Consider the following 7,220-nt stretch of genomic DNA (forward strand, 5'->3'; position numbering starts at 1 on the left):
ACAATGCCCTGCATGACAGTATTGCACACATTATCATGGCGACAGCGTGTCCGAACCATGACAATTTCCTTCTTTTGACCATTCACAACAGTGATTCCTGTACTCTTGTCCGATCCTCTACGTCTTCTAAAATATCTTTATTAGTTCTGAGCTCCAAATAAAGAACTCTCAAGATTTTCCGATAGCTCGTATGTTGACAAGCACAGATTCACTTTTATACATCTGCTGTGAGTGTCCATGTTTCACAGACATAGAGCAGGATGGACAATACCAGCGATTTGTATAATTTCAAATTAACTCCAAAATGAATGTTGCTTTTCCATGTGGTGTTAAGTCTTGTCATGGCTGCTGTGGCCATTCCAATTAACTAACTCCATATGGCAGAACTGCATCAAATATGTGCAGATGGAAACTTCGAAACAGTGATACCTGCCAGAAATGTCAGGCATCCCCAGAGACCAGCGATCACATCGTCCTCCACTGCCCAGTCACTAAACTTGAAGGTGGCTACGAAACCGTCCTTAGGACGGAGGAAGACTTTAGAAGCTGGGTTGACGAAATAAATTTGGAGGTGTAGCCATACGCTACTACTACTACTACTCCATATAAAGCGAGATCGGTTCCAGGGTAAAAAAAAGCATTAGAGTGGAAGAACTAATAAAGGGCAACTAAAGACGTGGAAATGAACGATGGACAGAAATTGAAAACAGGAGAGCCGTTTTGGGATAAGTCATAAGTGGCAGCACAAATAACAGACGAATAGGGAGTCTGGAGAGCCCAATGTGTCAAAGACACGTGAGGAACAAAAGCTGTCCATAGTTTAATTACCATTGTCGCGGATGTATCCATGGGGCTGCCATTTAATACCAGATCCATCTGTTGTGTAGACTGAGGTAATCCAGGCCTGGAATCACTGATCGATCTAATTTCTAGGCGCTAGGGTGGTATGCCCTTAAAAGGCATTTTGCACTAATCCTTGTTCTGTTGTAAAGTAACGTTGTCTTTTGTTTTCGAAAAAGAACATCAGCCTGTTCGTCCATATTTTTTTTTAGATATATACGCTGTTCTATTATCAGGAGAAAAACTGTAAAGTGCTTGTCCGTCTTCTTACGTTTATAAACAAAGTTGTGCGTGGTTAATGAGAGGATGGATGACAATGCAAACAAACTGATGATGTGACCTTTGGTAATGTATTTTACACATATTTTCATCTCGACTCAGATACGAATAAGTACGGAGCTATATAAAAATAGAAACATAAGGTTATGTGTACTCTATGAAATAGATTAAAAGTCACATAGGGGTAGCTGGGAAATCAAACATGTTAAAGCGTACCGGGTTTAGTGATATAAGTTATATAATTACATAACGATTGTGTATCCTTTAATGAGACAAAAAACTATTTCACAATATATATATATATATATATATATATATATATATATATATATATATATATAATATTTTATCTGCTCGAACCAACATTATCGAGCACTCTCGTATCTACAAGTACCCACCAACACTCATATGTATATATATATATATATATATATATATATATATATATATATATATATAGGTTCATCTCTGTAAAATTCGTCTTCTATTGCACGCTAGTTATTTTTCTAACCATTCTTCGAACCCATTGAAACCATAGAGTATCAGCACCTTTGTGTTAGAGAACACCAATATCGTCCCTCTCCGATGGAGTGTGTTTGCTCCGCTCTCCAACGTCATACCAATTTGGCATTTGTGAGTTCCAAAATTCATCCTTTTCTTTTGTTGTTTTTCCTCAAGTACCTCACAGATGAAAAAAATAAGGCAGATATCTTCTTGTTACGAAATACAAGTTTCCTTCCCTATTTCCTCTTTGAAAGCATACATAAGGCAAATCTAATCTAAAACATTTTTGTCAATGAAACCCGTTACCGCAGTTCATTTCCGATTTTTATTCCTCTATTCTTCTCTCACGACACCACCAAATCCACAGGGGTGAATGTAATATTATTTGATTCAGCTGCTATTCATTCAGTGCGAGGGTTAAATATGACTCGAGAATGAATGTTTACTGAACCGCATAGAGCAATCGTGTAACTTACTGGTGATTTTAATAGAAATCAGTATCAGTAAACATCGGAGTGATATATCCCTTATCTGTTTGGACAATTGTGTCAATGGATTCATTTACTATACTTGTAAGTGTATTTGTAAATTTCTCTGGATTTAAAACAGAAAAATGAAGACATCATCAAAAGTGAGTAGTAATAATATTTTAGAACCAAACGATACAATTATATCAAAACCATATCAATCATATATATCAATATATAGAGCGAACAATTTCTAGTAGTTTCCAACCTAATTATTTAGGTGTTAATAATATCTCTCTCGGTTCAATAGTTTAGGTGCATTATTCAAATTCATTATTTTACATACTAGTACTTCTTGAAGATCGAAACACGAGCAAGAGACAGATTGGGCGCAGCCAGTTTTAGTTTAAAACATTTACAATTCATACTTACATGTATTCTAATAGATAAACATCAATTGAGAAAATTATAAAGTCATAAGTCTAAAATATAACAAAATAATAATATGGTAATACATTGAGCTTGGGGCTCAAAAATTTCGTCAATCAAAAGTCTTTTCGCTAGCGTTTACAAGGCATGAGAAGACTTTTTCTATCGAAATTATAGAGTCCACTTGTGTAATTGCCACAATGAAAATTCGTGAATGCTTTTACCGATCGTACCAAAACCCTCTATTTTATTTGATCTCATTTGCTGAAATGTTACTTTGCCAATCAAGACTAATGTTGACGATCCTACATTGCTCCATTTTCTCAAATAACCATTTTTTTATTCCGACTTTATCCACCGCGTACGATGTCTTTGTGTTTCGTCGTTTCGGATTATAATTTTCTTGCAATCATTTCCTTCATTTCAAACCTATTTTCTTCATGATGTTTTGACTAATTTATATCAAAATTTATTTTTATATTAGGTTCTCTAATAAAAACGCATTGCAGATGCTCTCAATCGTTTATATAGTATATATCCTATTACAGCTTTCTCTACTGCTCTCTGCTGTTTTCCATTGATAATCATATTGTATTCTTTATTTATATATTTCTATTCAACTTATCAAGTGATGTTTCTTAGTTTTACTTTATCTCTTTCCAATATTATGATTCCTTACGTACGGCCATATCCCAATCCCTTTTACAAGACTCTCTTGATACTATGTATTCCTTTTTGTAAAGTCTAAATTGGCTCTTCCGAAGCTGCCTTGAAGTCAAACCTAGAAAATATTGGGCTCAGCCAGCCTCCTTGTGAGGATTCAATTGTGTGGATTATTATTATGATAATGCCTCTATCCAGTCACTGGGTCAGCTTTATATAGAATGCCAACATCAATTTTGTAACACCCCTACAAATTATCTATAACCATTCCAGTATGTTTGAGTTGTCTCAAGCCAAGGGTTCTTATCTACAACACATACAAAAAAAACCCTGACTGTAATGCTCTTTTCCCAAATGGCTCGTCTCTATTAACCGATATGACAAAGACAAGAGGTTGTCAAACAATGTAACAGGTATATATATATAAACAACTAATAAAAACGTCCGTTCGTGATGAACATTGAATCTATTTCGCATGTATTTGACCCCTTGATGCCGGAAAATAAACACTCATCAACGTTAACGTGGGTTTTGTTACCCACTTAATCATGATTGCATTGCAAAATAGTTTATCCACAAACCTGCGCATGATCGCTTTGTGTTTTGTGCACGCCCATTGATGTGATGATGATTATTCAATTCCATGACAACATCGTTATGAATGATGCCAAATAATTCGAGCTCGGGCTCTCCGCAAATCCCGACACACCACTTTAGGAAAACAATATCTAAAACGAAATTCTCAGAATGTACATTTAATTTGCGGCACCATCAATCTGAAATTCTCTATCGGTCTTTACCAAAAGTGCTTAACCTATAAAGTGCTTCAAGTCTAGACAACAGACAAAATATTTTAGATTAACTTTTTCCTTAATATTTCAAAATCATAATTTTCATATTCCATTGCTTTAAGCATAACCTAATAGATCATCTAAAAATTGTAACATTTAACAGTCTTAAAATGGAAACATTTAATTGTCTTAAAAATATCATCCAACCATGTCTTGTCAAGCGCTATCGAACCCTTACTCTCAGAAAGCGCATTTTCCCCCTTGATCATGAAGCAATAATTTCAAATAATAATTTTAAAAATAATAAAATCCCTGTATTCATCCCATAGGGGAAATTTGTCTCTAGGGTCTATTCCAAGGGATGACTGGAATAACCAAGGCGTCAGTCGCAGTGCAGAACCGCAAATTGAGCTAGGGCGAGGTGACTTGCTCAAGGCCACACATTGCAGCCGCGGGCGATCGAACTCGTTACCTGTCGGGTACGAAGCAAAGACCGTACCGCTGAGCCACGCTGCCTCCCAATAATGTCGATCGATCACAATAATTTTCAAATAACATTTAACAATCAGTGGGAAACTTTCAAACACGAGAATTCTTTGAAGTTTGAAGTCAATATTTTCTATCTCGGATTGAGTGAAAAATGCATCATTCCTCATAACTAAAACCCAAAACGCATAAATCAGGACACAACTGTTTGCTCAATATCACCGGGTATAATGTTTTGTCCTTATACGAGAATAGGATGCTTCAAATATTTGTGTATGGAATTGCAGAGAAGTTGATTGCGTCAAAGCCACAGGCAGAAGAAACCTGAGTGCACGAATCATATAATAGACCATAGACCAAACGTGGCTGTTTTTAAAAAAAATTAATAACGAGCACGGTCAGGAGAAATCAGTGAGATGACGTTCTGTTCACATGTTTAATCTATCCATTTTCTTACCTTTGGAAAGAAATTATAAGATGTGATTATTGAAAGTAATCAATATTTAATATATGGTTCACCGATTCTGCCAGCCAGACTAATCCTACAAACATAAAAAATGTTTATGTATCCCCCATGATTGAGGGAATTTTGTGAGAACTAACCACCCAGCTGGCTGCCAAAAACCAAAAACACAGCTCAGTGACGTCAAGCTCATTCATTCTAGATCCCATGTTTTATAATTGATTCTTTGCATTAAAACTTCAAAAAAAAGTACTTGTAAAATAGCATAAGGACATTGAGACCAGATAGATCTTCATGATATTATTGTCATGCTTTAATCTCCATTTTAAAATAAACCTTACCAGTTACCTTTTGGCGGCTTTTGTAAAGAAACGTATAAAGACGTCATTTCAACAATCTGGTAACACCAGATGTGTTGGATGCCATTTAAGTAGAATATAACATATCTGACAGAATCTATTATCGAAATAATTTGATTTTTGTAATTAATCATGACATTACTCGCAACTGCCTTATTTACAGTCTGAACTCCGCGTTCAATAATTCTATGCTGTAAAAATCAATTTGTTCATTCACCTCAGAAGCTTGCCATTTATCATTTTCCCAACGGTGTTCCTCCGATCAAAATTAATTCCTAAATGACTAGTGTAAAATATATAAATTGCAAGGATGAATGAAGACAATTATACCTTTGGTAAAACAAACCTATCATTTTACAAGTGATGTGTATCAGACACTGTCATCAATTCCACCGGCTCTATTACAAGTTATCTTTTCTATTTGTTTTAACATAAATTATGAATAGTTCACCTCTCAGGTCGGTCGTTCACTGACGAAATACAACTTCATTCTTTGCTAGATATTTGAAATTCAAAATATAAATGTACCCCATCGTATCACACTGGTAAGATGTCGAAGTGGAGCGGATGCCAATTGGTGGATTTAAAAGTTAAAATAATCTGAAAATTCATATTTTGAGTTTTGAAAAAATAAATTAAAAAGAAAAGAACTTGAATTTTATATACCGCAATATCCACTAAACGTGCTTTACAAAGCTTTACAAAGGGTTCACATCCGACAGCAACACGTAACATGTATGATGAGACATGACGCCTGTTATGCGATATTACAGCGCCCCCCCCCCCTCCCCTTCCCCATAACTTGCCGAAAAGAGTTAAGAATTCTTTACAGTCTCACTATTGATGCCATACATTTAGGTAAATTACTCATAACATCCGCTAGTCGGATATAACGACACACGTACCAAGACGCAGAACTATGTGTAACATTAAACGTTTATATTCCGTTTGATAGAATTTGTTGAGAGCTAATTACCAAAATGGCTGTCTAAAAACAATTCTAGAGTTTTGAGTAACATCAAAAATCGTTCCTTCTATATGGAGTAAAACTTTTAAGGCGAAAAACAAAGATTTTAGTCAGGGTATGGAAGAGGTTATTTTGTTTGATCACAGTATTTCAAAACACATGAGCGCTTGCCTTTTGTTCTAATCTGCAATATAATCTAATATGTATGTATTCAATTTTAATAATAATAATAATAATAATAATAATAATAATAATAATAATAATAATAATAATAATAATAATAATAATAATAATAATAATAATGTTAATAATAATAATAATAATAATAATAATAATAATAATAATAATAATAATAATAATAATAATAATAATAATAATAATAAAAATAATAATAATGATGATGATGATGATGATGATGATGATGATGAGGATGATGATGATGATGATGATGATGATGATGATGATGATGATGATGATGAAAAATAAAGCCTACTTAATAAGGCCCATATACCTCAGGCAATGATTCAGAAGGTAACTTTTTTTAAAAGACAAGCCGTACTAAAAACTTGGGTAAATATTATAACAGCAATCAAAGTTGTAAAGGGATATAAGTAGTTTGCAACTCTGTAAATATCCTTGGGCCAGGTGTTCGATCCAACAACATAGAGGCAGGGCTCAATGTCGTGTACCAGACGAGACCAAGGACTGTATCTCTTCCCTCTGCGCCTACATCGCTGGATGGCATTGATTTTTTTGACGGCGCTAATTGTGTGGCACTTCAAATTGCAAAAAGCTTTTGACGGGAACAACCCCCGGGGAACATGTATTGGTGTTAAAGAAAAAGGGGGAGGGAATGAAAACAAAAAAAATCGCACTGTTAAAGGAAGACGAAAAGGAGAAGAAAAATAACAACAGAATTGCGACTGGCAAGAGGAATGTGGGTCGTGTTTTTTGTTGTTTAAAAAAAAAGAA

The 7,220-nt window shown here is 34.7% G+C and overlaps 1 protein-coding gene across 1 annotated transcript in view; it reads left to right on the top strand.

Moving 5' to 3' along the window:
* Nucleotides 1–2,030: 2,030 nt before the first annotated feature.
* Nucleotides 2,031–7,220, top strand: part of LOC144964778 (uncharacterized) — a 303,554-nt gene continuing 298,364 nt past the window's right edge. Inside the window, exon 1 of the mRNA XM_078899389.1 lies at nucleotides 2,031–2,254. The gene's annotated coding sequence lies outside the window, so the exon portion shown is untranslated. The remainder of the gene's footprint in view (nucleotides 2,255–7,220) is intronic.

This window comes from Berghia stephanieae, chromosome 2, assembly GCF_034508935.2.
Source record: "Berghia stephanieae isolate SIO BIC M18660-M18661 chromosome 2, UCSD_Bste_1.3, whole genome shotgun sequence".
Classification (NCBI taxonomy): Eukaryota; Metazoa; Mollusca; class Gastropoda; order Nudibranchia; family Aeolidiidae; genus Berghia; species Berghia stephanieae.